This window comes from Asparagus officinalis, chromosome 5 (assembly GCF_001876935.1).
Source record: "Asparagus officinalis chromosome 5, Aspof.V1, whole genome shotgun sequence".
Taxonomy (NCBI): domain Eukaryota; kingdom Viridiplantae; phylum Streptophyta; class Magnoliopsida; order Asparagales; family Asparagaceae; genus Asparagus; species Asparagus officinalis.
The window spans coordinates 94571070-94593162 of NC_033798.1; positions in this window are offsets into that span (position 1 = coordinate 94571070).

A 22093-nucleotide genomic window follows, 5' to 3' on the forward strand; every position below is an offset into this window, starting at 1 on the left:
TCGGAAGAGTCATTTGAGTAATTTTTGCTTTGACTGTGTTAGTGCACCAAATGTATCCAAGAGGGTTCATAACCCTAGGGCTTTGAGCTTAAATGATAGGGGTCATGTCACTAAACCCTTTGGTACCAAGAATACTTGGGTATCAAAACATGTTTGATTTTTTTTAAACCAAGAATTTTAATGTTTTTATATTTTTATGTCTTGGTTTTGAAAAATGTTTTGAAATTCTTGTAAATGAAAACAATTTTCTTTTGGTCAATTCTTTTGTTTTTATTTTATTAACTTTGATTTTGATGAGAGGTTTGTGTTTATATAACCCCCGGATTTATTGGGTGTTTATTCCCAAATCTTGTTTACCGGGTGCTAAAATGTTTATATGGGTTAAAACAAGCTTAAGAGCTTGATATATTTTCCTCTCTTGCCTTATATGGTTTACTTTTATGGATTTCATTTGATTTATGACTTCATTTGGATGATTTGTTTTCATTTGAAAACTTTTTGCATGGTTCTCATGTTCTTTTCCTTTGTTTTCATAAATCTATTTTTATACATGGTTTTTAGGCTTGTGTTGAGACACACTATTACATATTGATATATTTTTATGTGTTCTCATTGTCTTATTGTATGTGAGTCGTGTTTAGTATATTTTTCATATATGCTTGCTCACATATTTGCCATGATCTTTTATTGCATATATTCCTTAAGGCATTTTGATAGGGGGAGCAATCCCTATGTTTGTTTTATACTCACCGTGCTTATTTGTAGGGGGAGCTTTTACTCTCTTCATTCTTTTGTTTTCTCCTTTTTGATGTTGTCAAAGGGGGGAAAATATTGTGAGTATATCTTGTTTTGGTTATATACATGATAATTCTAATTTACATATTAATTTTATTTCATGCATATATCTCTTTTTGTAAATTGTTTGTCATCATAAAAAGGGGGAGATTGTTGGGTCCTTTTGTTTTGATGATGATTTATAAATAATTTATAACTAATGTTGTTTGTCTAGTGTTTGTATTTTGTATTTATTCTAGGCAAACAATATATTAGAGGGTGGATGGAATCGAGCATTCACGATCATATCCAATGGAGGTTGGCGGAATAGTGGATTGAAGCAAATACTTTCAAGTCTAAAAGCACTTCCTAGCTTCATCCACAAGTTTACCAATAAGAGCTTATTGAAGATCAAGATCAAACTTGGGTATATTTAGTTTAGGTTTTTATATTATGTGTGTTAGTACTTTAAGCTCAATCATACACACACATACACGCTTTGGTTTTGTATATATAATATTGGTTTTTATATATATATATATATATATATATATATAGTTATATATATACATGTTTTGGTTTTATAGTTTTCAAGTTTATACAAAAATGATTTTGTGAAAATATTGTTTTATTAGTTTATAGAATTAACAATCATAACATACATCTTTTATTAAGTCTATGAAATCAGTTTATGAAGTTTCAAAACATGGTGTAGTCAAAATGTCAAAACAAGTATGTTTTATTTTCATGCTTTGGACTATTTTGAAAAATAAATAGATTTCTCATTTGGGAGATGTTTTTTGAAAACCAGTTTTGTAATATGTATATTATCATGTCTATAATCATTTTCCAAAGTTTTACATTTTTCTGATTTTATTTGCTATTTTTAAAGATAGTTTAAAAATCAGATTTCTGTTTCAAAAGGATGATAACCTGTTATCAGTTGACTGGTAAGTTGACTGATGACATCAGTCGACTGATGTGTCGACTGAAGAAATTACCTAAAAATCAAAAAGTTTCTGTTTTATTTTGGTTGATTGACCAGTCGACTGATGAGGTCATCAGTCGACTGATAAGATCGTCAGTTGACTGATGAGCTGGAAAATGTCTCTAACGGTCAGCTCATCAGTCGACTGATGAAAGCCGTCAGTCGACTGATGTTGTAATGGCTAGTTTTTTTAGCCTTTGTCTTGTTTTGGTTTTTTGGTCTTTTTGCCTTGTTTTCTCTTGGCTTTGGGATTCCTATAAATACCCCCACATATCCTCAGTTCTAAACACACAAGAGAATGTTTTAAGAATGTTTAACAAGGGTTTAAAGTTTGGTTTAAGTTTGTTTAAAAAGCTTTTAAGCATTTTCAAGTTTGGTTTGTGAAGCAACTTTCACAAGAGTAAAGTGGAGATCATCCTTGGTGTTTGAGCATTCACTCTTCTCCCTCTCTCTTGTTATCTATAGAGAAGTTTCCCTAAACTCAATCTAGCTTTATATTTATATTGTTTGATTATCATTTTATTAAGCTAGTGTTTATATTGAGTTTAGTTGATTTTATTTACTCTTTGTTTACACACATAACCATTGAGCTTATTGTATTTGCATACATTGTATAATTAGGTTGTGGGATTGTGTGACTTAGAGTGTGAGCTTATATTGTATTCTCATCCATATTAGAGAATGAACATTTGTTGTATAGAGCGTTAGTTATGAGTTACACTTTGTAATACACTTGTACACCGAGAGAAGTGTGTGGTGAGAGACAGGGTCGTCCCAAGAGGAGTGTGGTAGGTGGTAATACCTAGAGGTAGGTTATAATTCCTAACACTTGAGGGAGACACGGGCTAGAGACCAACACTTGAGGTGGTAGTACGTGAGATTGCAAGAGTGTGAGATTGTCAAGTTTTCGGTAAGCTAGAAAACCGAGTGTGAGGTGTAAATGTTATTCGGGTGAGCGTAGAAAACCCGATTGTAATAGTGGAGATCTCCTAGGTGAGGAGCGGAGACGTAGGTCGTGGGGACCGAACTCAGTGAACATATCGTTTGTTTGTGATTGTATTGGCATACTTTTACATTCGTGCTTATTATTCATATTGCCTTTGTCAATTGCTCATTGTTTATTTTGCCCACTATCTAGTTTAGTTTGTTCACGCTTGTGTTAAGTTGTATATCTTTGCATATATATCTTGTTGCATATCATATTTGCTAGGATATTTGTTAATTAGTTTTAATTGGTATAAAATCAGATTAGATTAGTACAAACCCTATTCACCCCCCTCTAGGGTTCCTTCCTAGTGGAGTTAGGGGTCTAACAATATACACCCCCCTCCCCCATGTAATTGTTTACAGTTGCCTATATAGTCGTATCTTCGGAGACATTGATAAGATTAGAATTGTAATGCCCCAAGTGTGAATAGCCCCACATCAGGAAATGAGTGAAAATTTTAGTGGCTTAAATAGGTAAGTCTAAGACTCAAGTATAATATCTACTAGTCGATTTTAGCAGTGGTTTAAACCAAACAATATGTTACACTCAGTGAGTCTCACGGTTTGCACACGCCAAAGAGCCCGCAAACCCAAGACGTGACAAAGTGGTATGCAGGGCTAAGTGCTACACCGCGTGAGCGCGATAGGAACCATCTCTAGAGCTCGTAGAATTTTAGTAGTGGTTCACTTGGGCTCCTTTGAAATCCATGCTCGTAAAAGTAGTTGTCAATTTTGCTATTCCAAGCCCGTGGTGCTTACTTCAACCCGTATAGTGCTTTGTGCAGCCGATGAACTTTGTTTTCTTCTTTTTTGACTATGTAGCCCTGTGATTGCTCGACATAGACTTCCTCTTCAAGTTCTCTGATTAGGAATGCTGACTTGACATCTAATTGAAAAACTTTGAGCTTGAACTGAGCTACTATAGCTAATACCGTCCTTATGGTCTCCATACGAGCAAGTGGGGAAAAGGTCTCATTAAAGTCGACTCCTGGTTGCTGAGAGTAACCCTTCGTGACTAATCAAGCCTTGAGTTTCTGAACGGAACCATCTTCATTGTATTTGGTTTTGTATAGCCACTTAAGGCCGATTACCTCCTTTCCTTCTAGAAGATTGACCAACTCCCATATCTTGTTCTTCTCAATCATGTATAATTCTTCATCCATTGCTTTTCTCCATCCTTTATCTTGAATAACTTCTTCAAAAATCTGTGGATCACAGGAGAAGAATGCTACATCACAAGAGTCATAAATATCTTAAAGTGAACGCACCTTTCTCGACAGTGAATCTGTGTCTGAAATTGATAAATATGGGGATCTTAGACTAGGAAAATCTTGATATGATGTGGCTCTCCTCGTTTCTTCTTCAATGATGCATAGTGTTGAGGTTTGATGTGGTTCACCGTTCCATGTTCCTGCTTCATCGAAGATAACATCTCTGGAGACCACTAATTTGTTAGTATCAGGATTGTATAGTCTGTAGCCTTTGGATTCTTCATTATAGCCAATAAAGATAAGTTTTTCTTCTTTTTCATCAAGCTTTTCCTTTCTTAGCTATGTTGATTTATGTGTTGGAAAAATATCAAATAAAATTATAGCATGTAAAATAAATCAAAAATAAAATAATAAGAAAGTCCGACCTGATCGGCAGCAGTCGTGTAAACACTACCCTAGAAGATTGAGGACCCGTCTATCATCCTGGCGCAGATGATCCTCTCTCCCCTAGCGGTAAAAACCTCAGGAAGTGGTCGGCCTCTATACTCTAGTGAGAGAATAGAGCTTCAGCTCAGACAAAGAACGGTTGCCCAAAAATAACACTACATATGAACGAAAATAATATGCAGAGGAGAGAAGAGGAAAAAGAGAGAATTGTTTCAATATATTTTTCGAAAGTGAATAAGGGGTGTATATATAGAGTTGAGAAAGCTATTATAATTCCTACAATTAATACGGTAACGTTCGTCATAAATTTTCGTAACGTTTCCCATAATGTATAGCCGTTATACACGTTTTAATTTTATTCATAACACTATTCCATGTGGGACTATTCATGAATGCAAAATTGCCTTTTCTCCAACAAAATATCCAACAATCCCCCCCAAAAGGCAATATTGATTAAAAACTCAAAATCAATAAATAAATAAATTAATCAATAAATCACAAAATAAATATAGGTTGTGCAACCTTTTATATCGTGAATTCGGGAGAGGTAGCGTTCGGCTTTGAACCTTTTCTTAGTGAGTTCATCGCCACCTGAGGAACATAATAGACTAGGCCTTGAATTAGGCCCCTTTAATCAGGTATTGACGAAAACACACACAATATTTCTTCATCTATTGAGAAAAGCGGGTTGAGCGTTAATGGTCATGCTCACAAATAACCAACTCATGCGGTCATCACAGTTCCTCTCATGTAGGTAAGTCATCAAATGGTACTATAGCTAGATATCATACCCTCCGTAATACACGTGTTGGACTTATTAAGAGCAAAACTCAGCCTAACCAACTGTATCATAAGAGCATCGTTATCATAGAGAAGGGAAAGTAGCACATGCTACTATACTGATATATAAATATATCTAGGTCGATGCTTCATACGAATGTTACTAGTCCGGCTTGTTTCTACCATATTAAACCAACATTGGGACTAAATCTCCAAATAAGGGTTGAGTTACCGCTGTCAGTGACCTCATCTATGGGCTTAACCCCAGCTCCCTCGATGAATCCAGAACCACACTCCTCGATAGACCCTTTGTTAATGGGTCGACAAGATTCTTTTTAGACTTTATAACTTTGCCTAATAGGCGTTATATATATTTATCAAGTTATTTTATAATCAGTCATTCATATTGTTTGACATTAGGTCCCCTTCTTGTTTAAGTTATTTTTCAAATCAATCTTTCCTTATAAGGATAAGGGAACCTAATACTTCTTGTTTAAGTTATTTTTCAAATCAATCTTTCCTTATAAGGATAAGGGAACCTAATAGCAATTTAATTATTTGATGGACTAATTTTAATATAACTTTTATTCATCATATAGATAGAAGTTATAAGACATACCTCTTAATTTGATTTTCCATGATATTGATCCATCGCATCTCCTATAACTAGGCATACTAGTTGACAAAGCATATTTATATCAACTCTAATAATTTCCTGAAATCTCAAGAGAAAACATTATACATGTAGTCAAATAAAAAGCTATAAAAATTAATCTTTTTAGTCACTATTAAATTGATAGGATATTAAAACATGTTAGCATAAAAGTTCATGGTCTATGATCATAAATGATCGTAGTCTATGTCTGAAGATGTAACTGCATAGGGTTATAATTTGCCATTAATATCTTAACATTTTAAACTAATGTGGAACTAAAATACTACAGTTATATCTTTACATGCATGCATATGCACATACATGAATGAAATTACTAATAGATACATGCAAAGAATTCAAGAGATCCTTATAATATGATTTTATATCTTAAAGTATATTTCATACTTCATATTAGGCCTGTCCATCCGGGCCGACCCGGCCTGGAAATCCGGGCCCGGGTCGGGCAAAACCGGAGCCCGGACCCGGGTACTCTGGGCTGAGTCCGGGTCGGCCCGGATTTTTTTTCAATTTTTTTCTTTTCTTTTTTTTTTTGATAAAAAAATTGTAAAATCGCATAAGTAGCCATTGCCCGTTGGGCCAATGGGGAAGAAGTAGTCGTTGTAATATACTATACTTATATACTAAGAGAGAGAGTATACACACACATATTATACATATATAAGAGAGAGTATACTTATATAAGAGGGATTATACATATATAAGAGAGAGTATACGTACCTTTATAAGAGGGAGTATACATATTATACATATATAAATAAGAGAGTGTATACATATATATACTTATATAAGAGAGAGTATACATATATAAGAGAGAGTATATTTATATATACATATATACTAAGAGAGAGTATACACACACACATATTATACATATATAAGAGAGAGTATACTTATATATACATATATACTAAGAGAGAGAGAGTATATATATATACACACATATATTATACATATATAAGAGAGAGTATACTTATATATACATATATACTAAGAGAGAGAGTATATATATATACACACATATATTATACATATATAAGAGAGTGTATACCTGTATATACTTATATAAGAGAGAATATACATATATAAGAGAGAGTATACTTATATATATATGTATAGTATAAGAAAGAGTATATATATACATACATATATACATTATACATATATAAGAGAGAGTATATACACACACATATTATACATATATAGAAATATATTATATATACATATATTATATATATATACATATATTATACATATATAAAAATATATTATATATACATATATTATACATATATAATACATATAAAAAATAAAAAAAATAAAAAATACTATTCCGGGCCGGCCGGGCCGGGCCGGGCCGGCCCGGAGCCCGGACTTGGCCCGGGTTTCCGGGCCACGGCCCGGCCGGGCCCGGGCCGACGGGCTTTTTGGACACCCCTACTTCATATGCATAAATTTTAAATTCTCGTATTATAAGAGGCTGCAAATTTGTTGCCTACAAAGGAGACCTTCCAAATTTAAATTGGTTGCCTATAAAAGAGACCTTCCAAATTTAAATTGGTTGCCTACAAAAGAGACTTTCCAAATTTAAATTTATGCATATGAATTATTCTCATAATTCCGGTCCTCATATTCATGCTTGAATATAAAATATTTCATATGGAATTATAACAATTATCAGATAAATACAATCACATAAGCATATGACGTATAAGCCCTATTTATATGGAAAACCCATATCGAATTAATTGTAATAAATTAATAATATTGCATATGATTGTAAAACAAAAGCTATAAATGAAAAGGTTTTTGTCAATACCACTAGACCAGAAACTTAACTAGATCAGCTCCTAACCAAAAACTCCTAAGTAAAAAGATCAAAGTTTTACCTAGGTAGTTTAGCCAGGTAAGGATAGTACTAGAGGGAGATCAAAGATCAATTAAGTACCTTATTTTTTATGGAGCACGTTATGTAATCCCTAAACATTGCCTTAGACACCAACTAATCCAAAAAAACTTAAACGGGTTCACTTAATGATTTCTAGCTCCTTATTAGTATATGTGAATAGTGACTATTAATAAAAAAAATACGTAAACAATAACTGTAAAATAGTATCAGTAATTGTGAACAGTACTTACACTTTTACTATTTATAAATGGCACAATAATATGCTGCAGTAACTGTCAAGTCTGTCATGAATACTTAATTGCTACAAAAACATTAATTAATTATAATTAATTACAACAATTAAAATAAATCAAGAAAATAGTTACAAAAACCGTATTTTTCCTAGAATGAACAGTAACTACATTTTTATGAACAAGAAAAATAATTGTCTGATGAACAATGCTCTATATAAATAGTAAACAATTTTTTTTTAAAATGAACAATAACCGAAATAGTTTTTTAAAATGAATGGTAATAGTTTTAATACAAATGAACAGTAACTAGAACTATTTTTTTAAATGAACAATAACGGTTTTAATATAAAATGAATAGTAATTTTTTTTAAAAATAATGATTTCGGATTTAAAACAATAACTATAAACTCCTCCATCTTCTAGATTGTTAAAAAAATATCAAATAAAATTATAGCATGTAAAATAAATCCAAAATAAAATAAGAAAAAAGTCTAGCCTGATCGTGAGCAGAGTCGTGTAAACACTACCCTAGAAGATTGAGGACTCACCTATTGCCCTGACGCAGATGATCATCTCTCCCTTAGCGCTAAAAACTCCCGAAAGTGGCCGACCTCTGTACTCAGGTGAGAGAACAGAGCTTCAGCACAGACGAAGAATGGTTGCCCAAAAATAATACCAACATATGAATGAAAATAATATACAGAGGAGAGAAGAGGAAAAAGAGATAATTATTTCTATATATTTTCCGAAAGTGAATAAGGGGTGTATATATAGGGTTGAGAAAGCTATTATAATTCCTACAATTAATACGGTAATGTTTATCATAAATTTTCATAACGTTCCCCATAATGTATAGCTGTTACACACGTTTTAATTTTATTCATAACACTATTCCATGTGGGACTATTCACGAACGCAAATTTTCCTTTTCTCCAACAAAATATCCAACATTATGTGCATAGGCAATACAACTAAATACCTTTAAGAAATCCACTTTCGCCTTTCGCCTATGCCAAGCTTCATATAGCGTCTTTTTTGGCACAGTTTTTGTTGGTGATCTATTCACGATGTAGACTGTTGTATATACCGCCTCAGCCCATAGTTTGTTTGGGAGATTTTTATCTTTTAACATGCTCCTCGTCATCTCCACAATTAATCTATTTCTTCTTTCTGCTACTCCATTTTGTTGTAGACTGTACCTTATTGTTAGCTCCTTTTTTAATACCATGATTTTTATAGAAAATTTGAAATTCATTAGAGGTGAACTCTCCTCCACGAGCAGTTCTTGGAACTTTCTATTTATGGCCACTTTGCTTTTCTACAAAAGCCTTAAACTCAATAAACTTTGAGAATACTTATAATTTTGCTTTTAAGAAATATACCCACATCATTCTGCTATAATCATCAACAAATAACAAGAAATATCTTCTTCCTTTTAATGGTGGGGTTTGTATTGGGCCACAAACATCAGAATGCACCAAATTTAACAGGGCTTTTGCTCTCCAAGATGTTTTAGTAGATGGTAAGCGATGTATTTTTTCATAAATGCATCCTTCAAAACTTTTTCTTCTTTATTTATGAGTGGGAGTCCTATCACCATATTCTTTATTTTTAGCAAATTTAGACTCTTGAAGTTTAAGTGGCCGTATCTTTGATGCTATAATAGAGAATCATTATTTTCTTACGATTTGAGTGCAAGATTCTCTATAGACATTTTTAGGGGAAAGACTTTGTTAGGGGACATTTTTATTCTGGCCACTATTTGCTTATTCTTATCATTTATTATCACATATTCATTTTAAAGAAATTGATTGCATATCCTTTTTGGATTAATTTTCATACACTAAGTAAATTTTGAGTTAGCCCCGGAATATAAAGAACATATGAGATGTATTTGGTCTTATATCCCTTCGTCTGGACTGCTATCACTCCCTTTCTTTCAATGTTTTTTAATAGTTTGTATCCAAGCTTTATTTGAGAGCTTGCTCTATCCTTTAGCTCTACGAAGCGGCTCTTATTCCCTGTCATATGATTGATACATCCACTATCCAAATAGTTAGTATCTTTTTCTTCTCAAATAAAGCTTGGATACAAACTATTAAAAAACATTGAAAGAAAGGGAGTGATAGCAGTCCAGACGAAGGGATATAAGACCAAATACATCTCATATGTTCTTTATATTCCGGGGCTAACTCAAAATTTACTTAGTGTATGAAAATTAATCCAAAAAGGATATGCAATCAATTTCTTTAAAATGAATATGTGATAATAAATGATAAGAATAAGCAAATAGTGGCCAGAATAAAAATGTCCCCTAACAAAGTTTTTCCCCTAAAAATGTCTATAGAGAATCTTGCACTCAAATCGTAAGAAAATAACGATTCTCTATTATAGCATCAAAGATACGGCCACTTAAACTTCAAGAGTCTAAATTTGCTAAAAATAAAGAATATGGTGATAGGACTCCCACTCATAAACTTCAAGAGTTTTTTAATAGTTTGTATCCAAGTTTTTTAATAGTTAGTATCTTTTTCTTCTGATTGTGCATTAAAACATGAATAAAAGGTGACCGATTTCTACTTCTGTATAGTGGACTTCATTATTTTTCTGATACCAGCAAATTTTTTGGGAGCGATTAGCATTTTTATAGTTTGTGCATTTAAATTTATAGTTGTATGTGTTATGTCTAGACTTACTATAGATTTTACAATATGAGGTAGACTTACCTTTTGTGATACTTTGTCTCTCTTATTCATTCTTCCTTGTCTCCCGAACTTTCTTTCATGGTAGTTGCCTCTTCCATCTTGTGCTTTTTGAGAAAATATTCTTTCTTTATTTTCTTTAGTTCAATCTCCTCCTTTCCTTGAAAATGTTAGTTTTGACTGGAGCGCTTGCTCCACCTCTTGGCTTGAAGATCTGCTTCTTCTAAGCTCATGTGACTCCTAAGAAGCCATTAGTTCATAAAAACTTAGTTTTGATAAATTTTTAGATTTTTCTATGGCAGCAACAATATGATCCCATATATAGGTGTAGGCATCGAAAATTGCCTATAGGTCTCCACGAACAGCTCGGTGTTAAGGAACGACGATGAACGTCACTATCCGGTTCACAGGAGTTTGATTGATGTCGATGAACGATTGAAGTGAATCGACGAACTACGTGAACTAACGAAGGTACGGGTTAATCAGGAGCCTCGCGATGTTTACAAAAAGAACAATACCCTTTGTGTCTCATTGATTCAACATATGATCTAACCATCAGAGCTGATAGAACTCCTCGCCAGCTTTCCAACGCATTTCGAATCACTCAAATCCGAGTTCGGACGAAGAATTTACAGCGGAAGCGGATGAATACACCTCAATGGAGTGTCTCGGACCAACGAGACACCCTACGGTGTCTCGACTAAGGCCGAGACACCCTAGGGTGTCTCGGATCAAGTGGAGACACCCTAGGGTGTCTCCAAGTCAGATTTGGGCCTTAAGATTGTTTTAACCGCTCCGCAACCCCTCAAGCCTATAAATACAAGCCTTAGGCCTCATTTTTTGGAGATCTGGAATTTTGGAGAATTGGTGAAGCCCTGCCGGACTGAAGAGTGATCGAGCACTTCAACACAAGAGAGTTCTTCGTCAGATCTACATCACCCGCATCCAATCCTTAGTATTATCCCGTTGTGGTAATTCTAAGAAGAGCAATTATCTCGCTTCGTCGAGATAAGCGCTTCAGCTTCTAGATCTCCTCGCGGATCGACGAAGCTCTGGACCAGATCTGATTGTCAGGTAGTCCACGGATATCAACATCCCCGTCACAGGCTAAAGACCCACGCAAGCAAGAGACGACGAACGGATCTTGTGTTATTTTCAAGAAAGTTGTAATCTTTTATTCTTTTGTTATTTGAATTCATTTGTAACGTTTGAAGTTTAATGAAATCAATGACTAAGGCAACTTTCGACGAAAACAATAGGAAAGACTTCTTAATATCTTCTTAACAATCTTCTTATCCTCTATTTTATCCCCATAGCTTCTAATCTAATTAATAATTGCTGTAACTCTATCAGAAAATTCTTTCACGTATTCCTTATCTTTGATCTTTATGTAGTCAAAGTCTTTCCATAAAGCTTGCAGCTTAATAGAGATTACCATATGGGAGCCCTTGAATTCTTGTTTGAGTATGCCCCAATCATCCTTTGATTTTGACACGTACATTATTCAGAGAAAGATTGCTTTACTTACCCCATGTTGGATAAAGAGAAGTGTCTTCACATCTTTTTTCTTGTTCTCCTTATACTCCTTTTGCTTTGCCGATATCCATGATGCTAACATTGCCGAGTCATCTGGACCCTCATAACCTTCTCAACAAGCTCCCAAAGTTCTTGAGAGATGAAGAGTGTCTTCATTTGGAGGCTCCAATGGTCATAGTTTTTACCGTCGAAAATGGGGAATAAGTTTTGAGAGTAGTTAAAAAGAGAAGGGGTAAATGGTGATGAGACTATCATTTAGAATGATAGTGAAAGGCTAAAGGCTTTCAAGATTGGTTTGAGGTGGAATAGCCTAGCTCTGATACCAAATTTGTTGGAGTTGTGAAAGCTAAATGGGTAATTGATTTTAGTTTTTGTAGGATTGAGAATGGAGGAAGTAGAAAGAAAAATGAGAAGAGGCTAAGAACTTGGAGTAACTTTGTATGAATGAATTGTTTAAGGCTTGATTACAAAGCTTGCATTCAAGGTTTATTTATAGGCTCACAAGGAATTTTCTAGAATGTTTAGATTTTTCATGACACATCAAGTTTCTAGAGAATTCTATACAATTCTATTTTCTACATACATTCATGCTTAATATATGCAGTTCCTAGATTATTCTATACATTTCTAGTTTACATGCTTTTCACAAATATCATAGAGTTTTTTAGAATTACAAATTATCTTCTAACATGGATCTTATAGTTTGCACCACACCAACAAGCTTCCAGGCCTAGGGTGTGTCATTCAAAACACAATTAACTAGCAAGACAAGAAGACTTATAATCTAAGGTACAATTACCCTAATCAATTATTGATGACACAGGACTGAAATTGCTCCATTAAAAACCTCTTTGCAGTATGGGTCAGGATTCGAATCATCCCTGAGCATTTGTGGCTGAGGTAATATCAAAATATTTTGTCAAACCTCAATAAGTACCACACGAACATAAAGATTTCCATGAGATTATCATGTTTTTTTCAAGTTAAAACTAACATTAAGGGGTAATGCTAAATTTGCACAAACTGAAAAATCATGACATGGGTCATCACAAAAAGGCTCCAACAAATAGATGTTAAATATTTGAGGACAAATTTTAAAAAAGACCATATTAGAAATTTAATTTTAAAAAACGAGCCCTTTAATAAACGAATAAGTTTCGAAATTTAATTTTTTTACCATCTGGCTGAAATTGGGTCAAAAATGATAAAAAATTTCAAAAACTTCACGGAATTCTAAATTCTATAAAGTTTAGTTTTGTGGTTATTAGACTTAGGTTGGTTGTATTTTGATTAGGCTGGGTAATTAAGCATCAAACTTCACGAGATTAGAATCACATGAAGTTTTATTTATAATTTTCAACATAGTTTCAGCCGGTTGACTGAAACCAAGTCGAAAATTATGAATAAATTGCAAATGAGTCAATTGTTACAAATAAAGTACAAATACGGTCTATTATAAAAATATGTTCAATATTTGAAGGATGCACTAAGATTTGAAGGCACAACTGAAAACATAATATGTGCCAAAGGTGGAGGGGGGAAGAAGACACGAGATAAATTACTAAGTATATACGAGGAGATTACTGTTGGGGATTTTATGGAGATTACTCTGCGGAATTAAATACTAAACAAATAACGACACCGATGAAAATACCACAAGCAAGTAAACACCAAGATTTAACATGGTTTGGCAAATCGTGCCTACGTCCACGGGGCAATCTAGAGAGAATATTTCACTATAAATCAAGAGTACAATCCCTCCAAGTTATACCTGAACTTGAGGATTAAATCACAAGAGAAAGATACAGTGTTACTTCTAGGACACCAAAACCCTAAAACTCATATCACCAAAAATCTCCAACTCCCATGGAGAAACCAGCACCGTACCCTCGACGGCGTCATCGTTCTGAAGATAACGGCTTTTGAATCACTGCAATCGGACAATCGAGCGATTCAGAATCTGAACTTTTCTCTCTCTTTCTCCTCTCAGGCACTGTAGCAACCCTGTTATTGGGGTTACTGTAGCCAATACTGTTCACCCAAAAATTGTTTATCTAAAAATTGATCTCAGGGCTCTCTTATATAAAATTCTCCAAACCTATTCATATTTCAAATAGATCATCCAAATCCTCTTCTAAATAGAGTTTTAATCCATGTACTTATAGATAGAATCTTAATTCATGTAGATCTTCTCATATGGGCCTTATATTGGGCTGGACCCACAACAATCTCTCCCTCCAGCCTAAGGAGGGGATATGTCAATCTTTAACTCCTCAACGGGAGTTCATGTCGGCCAATCGCCGACACAACTCGGTCTTCTCTCTGGAAACGGTCTTTGTTAAAAAATCTACTGGATTTTCATCTGTGTGAATCTTCTGTAACTTTAGCTCCTCTTTCTCAACAGCTTCTCTAAGCCAATGATGTCTCACATCAATGTGTTTTGTTCTGAAATAGAATGTAGAATTCTTGCTCAAATCAAGAGCACTTTGACTATCAATGAAGATTTGATAATTGTCCTACTGTAAGCCTAACTCTTGCAGAAATCTTCTTAACTAAATCATCTCTTTACCGGCTTCTGCAGCTGTAATATATTCCACCTCTATTTTAGATAAAACAATACACTTCTACAACCTGGACTGCCAAGATACTGCTCCCCCTAAAAAAGTGAACAACTAACCTAAGGTAGACTTCATGTGATCGAGATCACCTGCCATATCCGCATCTGTAAAACTATGTAATACAACCTTCGAACTTCCAAAATTCAAACACAATCTGGAACTGTCTTTTAAATATTTTAAGATCCACTTTACACCTTCCCAATGAACTTTCCCTGGATTAGAAAGAAACATGCTCACAACGCCAACTGCATGAGCTATATCTGACCGAGTGCAAACCATGACATACATTAAACTCCCTACAGCTGAAGAGTAAGGAATATTCTCCATCTCACTTTTTTCCTCATCTGTAGTCAGGTAAAATTTTTTGCTAAGCTTCAAATGACCTGCAAGAGGAGTACTGACTGACTTGACATCTTTCATGTTGAATCTATCAAGTAACCGTTCAACATATTTCTCCTATGATAACCATAACTTCCTGGCTTTCCTATCACGAGCAATATCCATACCAAGAATCCGTTGTATCGAGCACAAATCCTTCATGTCAAAAGATTTAAATAACTCCTTCTTCAGCCTACCGATTATTTAACTATCCTGACCAACAATCAACATATCGTCCACATAAAGCAAAAGGATAATGAAACTAGAATCTAAAATTCTCCTGAAATATACACACGAATCTGTAACTGTCCTCTGGTAGCAATGACTTAACATGAAAGAATCAAATTTCTTGTAACACTGCCCGGCTGCCTGTTTCAAACTATAGAGGCTCTTCTTCAACCTACAAACCATGTGTTCTTTTTCCTTCACTTCAAAACCCTCCGGCTGCTCCATGTAGATCTCCTCCTCCAAATCACCATGAAGGAATGTAGTCTTCATATCAAACTGCTCAATTTCGAGGTCTAAACTAGCTGCTAACCCCAAAATAACTCTAATGGACGTCATCTTCACAACCGGTGAAAAAATCTCATCAAAATCAATGCTTTTTTTCTGATCAAAGCCTTTCACCACTAATCTGGCTTTGTATTTTTGAATCTCTGGTGTCTGACCATCATCATCAATATCATCATCATGTACCTGCTCTATATCTATAGGATGCAACTGTACTGGAGATGAAACAAATGTCATATTTAGAATCTCACTAGCAACACTCTCTGACTGCTTTGCTCTCTCGAGATCTACAATAGTCTAATCCTCCTGAAAAATCATATTTGCTCATCTGATAATTTGTCTCTTTTTTGGATCCCATAGTTTATAGCCGAACTCATCTTCTCCATAACCAAGAAAGATGCAAGGAACTGCTCTATCATCAAGTTTCTGCCTCTTCTCCTTTGGAATATGTGCAAACGCCTTACAACCAAACACCTTCAAATGAGAATATGAAATATCTTTTTCAGACCAAACTCTCTCTGGAATATCAAAACCCAAAGGAACTGAAGGAGACCTGTTGATTATGTAACATGCAGTGTGAACAGCTTCAGCCTAGAAGCTCTTAGGTAACTTTACCATCTTCAACATGCATCTGACTTTCTCCACAATGGTCCTGTTGTACCTATCTGCAACTCCATTATGTTGCGGTGTGCTGGGTTCTGTCCTCTAATGTCGAATATCATGCTTGAAGTAATAATCTCTAAACTCAATGGAAGTGTACTCTCCTTCATTATCAGTATGCAAACACTTCAACTTCTTTCCTGTCTGCCTCTCCACCATAGCATGAAACTGCTGGAAGACTGAAAATACCTGATTCTTTATCCTCAACAAGAAGACCCACATCTTCCGTGATGCATCATCATAAATGTGACAAAATACTTATTGCCATCCAAGGATTCCACCTCAATAGGACCACAAACATCAGAATAAATCAAATCCATGATATTATTGTTTGGGTAGAAAATTGTATTCTTCATTGTATAACTCATTACAACTTCGATCGTTACAACGAGTTCAAAAAGATCGGTCTTTTTATAAGACCTTTACATAATGAAAATAAAAGTTACAATTCTCGTTCAAACAACACGCAACATGTGTTTATCGCCTATTGCTTTGCGTGAGATCTTCGCCTGTGCCGGGGTTTATCCGTGGACCACCTACGGATCAGATTCGGTTGATGGAAAATTCGGTAGAGCTTCGTCTTATTATGACAGGTTTGGAGGATGAAGTCCTCCGTGATCGGATCTCGGCAGTTCATCACCTTATTCCGGAAGCGTTTGACGAAGTCATCGACCGTCTCGTCGTCTTTTTGCTTCTTATCGAAGAGTGTCCTGATTAACACCTCGGTATCATCATCAAAGAAGTGAGCGAGGAACAGGTTCTCCAGGTCATCCTACCTATTGATGCTTTCAGACATGAGACGGCGATACCAATCGAAGGCGGGCCCACGAAGGGTACCAAAAAATGACCGAACCATCAAGGCTTCATTGCCGGAGATCATACCCAAGTGGGATTTGAAATAGATCAGATATTGTGTGGGCGAACCCTTCCCATCAAACGGCGTGAAGTTAATCAGGTTGAACTTCGTCGGGTATGCTATTGAATCCCACTCTCTTGGATAGTGACATGGAATACCGGTCCTTTTCACCTCTTGAGCAGACATTAGAGTGTTGATTTTGCTCTCGAGATCTTTTATTTTCTCATCATCGCTCGTAGCGGGCCTTGGACGATTTGAAAGAGGAATAACGCGGCCACCCCTGGCATTATCATCTTCGATGGAACCACCCCAGCATTGTTATCTTTAGTAGGACCATCCCCAGCGTTTTGTTCAACGGGAGAGTTATCAGCATTAAGGCATTCATCCACATCTGAATCGTTATTTGCTTGGTTAGCAACGTTGTGACGACTGGATTCACCAAGTTGATTCGACAAAGCTTGGATTTGTTGGTCATGTTCTTCCCTCATCCGCCTCATAGCCGTTTCCATTTCGAACTTGAAGTTCTCTTTTTGCTTGGCCAAGGCATCCTCAACCATTTTATCTACTTTCTCGATGTTAATCATAAACACTTCGCGGGATTGTCCTGGTCTGGAAACCATTTTGTCAGAAGCGACTGCAGAGTTGGCATCTGATGCTTCATCATCCGAGGATAACCCTCTCTGCATTCTCTGGTAGTCTCTTTGTCTAACTATTCTCGATCGTAACTGGGTTAGATGATGCGATATAAGCGGGTCAGAGCTAGAAGGTCGAATCGACTTTCCCTTATCAGCCATATTTATTGTGACTTCCGGAAGTTCGTCACCTTGAACGACCGATTGTTTCTTGCAGAAACGTTTTGGCTTGGACTTAGTCGCTCCGTTAGAGATCCTCTCAAATATCGAGACCCTCTGCGGAGCGGTCTTAGGGCAGCTACACGCTGATAATACTGTCCTGATTAGTTTGGCACACGGATAGTGACAATCCATCTCCTGGGTACTTCTTTTTCGAGACTTGTTCGTACCCCCAGCCCGATAGTACAACTCTAGCCATTAGAACTAACATTCCAGCCCTCTTGGGCTCTTTGTTAGTTCTAGCCATTAGAACTAACATTCTAGCCCTTAGAACTAACATAATAGCCGTTAGAACTAACATTTATAGTTCTAATTTTCCTTGACCCCCCTTTCAAATTCACAGGTTCTTAGATGTACTTCTTTTTCGAGACTTGTTCGTACCCCCAGCCCGATAGTACAACTCGTCGGTCTGATGACCAGAGCAACCCATTGTGTGTTGGCATGAATCCCTAGGTGTAACATCGTCGTCAGACGAATACATTTCTTTCTGGGGACGTAACACTCTATCAGTGTGTTCAAGAGTCACACGTTTAGATCTACGCTCTTGTAAGCGTGAACTCTTGACAGGCTCTTGGACTTTAATTTGTCGTCCGAGGCGGTCAATTATAGGAGTTTTCCGTGTGCGACCCCCAGCTCAAGTAATTGCTCAGGATTCATTCTCCCGACCCAAGCGTTCTTTGACTGGGGCTTTGCCTTAACCTGCGTGCGAAGGACCAAGACGATCCGTGATCTTCATCTTAAATCGAGACAAATCCATGCTGTCACAGTGCTCCACCGGAGGTGCGGAACTCGAAGGGATCGACAAAATAGGTGCAGAACGTCTTCTGTCTTGACCCTGGTGCTGGTCAGATTTGAGTGACCCACGGGTTGAAGGGTCGGATCCGGGTGACACGTGGGCAGGAGGGTCGGATCTGGGTGACTCGCGAGCAGGAGGGTCGGATCTGGGTGACCCGCGAGTAGGGGGGTCGGATCTGGGTGACCCGTGAGCAGGAGCGTCGGATCTGGGTGACCCGTGGCTTGGAGGGTCGGATCTGGGTGACCTGCGAGCAGGAGGGTCAGATCTAGGTGACCTACGAGGCTTGGAGGGTCGGATCTGGGTGACCTGCGAGCAGGAGGGTCAGATCTAGGTGACCTACGAGCAGGAGGGTCGGATCTGGGTGACCCGCGAGCAGAAAGGTCGGATCTGGGTGACCCGCTAGCAGGAGGGTCGGATCTGAGTGACCCATATTTTTTGATCTTTTCGGCCGTTGTTTCGGACTTTGGCCTCCAAGTTTGGTGCAGCCTTGATTGTTTCTTGGCTATGTCCTTCATCTGCATTATTTGTGCCTTTTGCAAAAGAATTCGTGCGTGGGCAAGCAGCATGCGGCGCTTCTGAATTCGCTCCTCAAGTGTTGAATGGATCCTTTTGACTTGGATCCATTCACTTGCTGTTGGTTTGGAGGAGAGGACATCTGCTCGCTTTTGGGGTGCTCGATGCTCCTTGAATTTCAGACCGGCTTCATAAACGGATCCCGTCTACGGGCTCCAAAGCCTTGGTGAATTGGCACGCGAGGCGTTGGCGCTACCTATGGCAAGCTTTTTTTGATAAAGTAGGTGCGCCTTCAGTACTCAACTCCTTGATTGAGGAGGAGTTCAGATCTGTAACTCCGACTTTATTGGAGGCCGGAGGTGCGTTGCGAAGTGCAGTCGTTGCGGCGACAAGGGCGCTGATCTTCCTGCGCTTGTGAAGGGCGGAGGATCTGGAGGAGGGGGACGACAGATACTCCTCGAACTTCAGCTGGTCGAACTCATATTCGACCACTTCTTCAACCGGGATGCAGATCCGAGGTTACGACACGACAGCTTCGGCAATGAAGCTGTTGGCTCCTACTGTGATCGCCAGCGTGTTTGGGTAGAAAATTATATTCTTCATTGTATAACTCATTACAACTTTGATCATTACAATGAGTTCAAAAAGATCGGTCTTTTTATAAGACCTTTACACAATGAAAATAAATGTTACAATTTTCGTTCAAACAACACGCAACAAGTGTTTATCGCCTATTGCTTTGCGTGGGATCTTCGCCTGTGCCGGGGTTTATCCGTGGACCACCTACGGATCAGATCCGGTTGATGAAAAATTTAGGAGAGCTTCGTCTTCACCAAGGAAGTATTTGATTTGAAGCGCTGAGACCGATCAAGCGAAATCAGCACTCTTCTCGAGATCAAGACCAAGCTTGATCTCAAGGAAATGGGGGAAGCGGGCTTCGGATCTTTCGAACTCTCCTTCTTTATGCTGAAGAACTCGCCAAGATCTGTCAACCATTGCTGAAATTCATGCTCCTTTGACTCCTCAATTCGGCAGCACCTCCTCGTCTTGATAATATTCCGCCCCTGTGAAATGAGCCCCTATGCCTGTATTTATAGGTTTCGGTTGGGGGTTTTCGGATAAGAATGGGTGATTTGACCTTATCTTCAATTAATAACAGCCTAACCACTTTTGCAGATGATATCATGTCAGTTAGGAACCCCTGGAATAGATAAATCCTGAGAAAACCGCTCAAAACCATCGAAAAACGCGTCAGGGGGTCAAAACAGCGCGACGGGTGCTGCTTACCCGCAGGGGGCGCGGGTCGGCGCGGTCCTACCCGTGAGGGCGCAGGTCGACGCGTCAACCCGCGCCGGCCACGGGCCAGACGTGCAACCCGTGCGCGGCCGGTTTCAGCGCGGTTCGACTCGTGCAGGCAGCGGGTTTTTGAACTGTTTGGTTTTTTTCCCGATTCTTTGGGACTTGTTCTTTTCGCCATTTCATGTATTTGGTCGAGTTGTTGACATGTACGCTTCATTGCAGGACTGACCGTCGAACGCGCGTTGGTTGACGTGTGCGCGTTGGTTAATGTGCGGGTGTTGATTGATGCACACGAACTGATTGACGCGCGCGTGTTGACCGACGCGCGCGAGCTGATTAACGCGCGCGTGTTGACCGACTCGCGCGAGCTGATTGACGCGCGCGTGTTTGTAGGCTGTCTAAAAATCACTACAGATAGCTAATTCCCATCAAATACCAATTATGGAAGTTACAATTTGACGGCTTCCATAAGACTATAATTTGAAGACTTTCACGTGGATCGATAAAGGTTACAATCTGACGACATTCGCAACAACTGATGAAAGCTCTAATCAACAGCCTTCACAATCAACATCGGGAGTTACAATCTGACGACTCTCACATTTTTAAGGAGCCAAGACGAAGATTACAAGATGATGATCTTTACAACGCTCTAGCAATAGAGACTACAAATCGACGGTCTCTTCAAACCAAAACGCGGATATCTCTCAAACCGTAAGGAATTTGGCAAAACTGACAGAGCAAACCGAATCCTATGGGGTGGGTTTGGTCGGCTCCATCTCGTCGAGATAGCCAATTTTTATATATAATTCGTCCAATTCCGACTTACGGTTTGAAAGTTATGACCTGTTCTTCGCAGCAAGTTATGTTCTGAAGTCCGTCTGCAAGACTGGACTTCATCTGAACATTGGACTTAGCCTGGAGTTCGCCAAGCCCACCTAAGGCTCACCTCTGCATCCCAGGTCCAAAAACGCAGAGTTCATGTAGAGCCCAACTCTGCGTCCAACGACAAAAACGCAGAGTTCATGCAGAGCCTAACTCTGCGTTCCAGGTCCAAAAACGCAGAGTTCATGCAGAGCCCAACTCTGCGTCCCGGTTCCAAAAACGCAGAGTTCATGCAAAGCCCAACTCTGCGTCCCGGGTCTAAAAACGCAGAGTTCATGCAGAGCCCAACTCTGCGTCCCGGGTCCAAAAACGTAGAGTTCATGCAGAGCCCAACTCCGCGTCCCAGGTCCAGAATCCAGAGTTCATCTCTGCGCAGCGCGACCTGTGCGTTTTCAGCCTAAAACAGGCCCAACTCTGCGTTTCAGGTCTAAAACGCAGAGTTCGGGCCCATAACGCTATTTTTCAGTGTTTAACTCGTTCAAAGCAC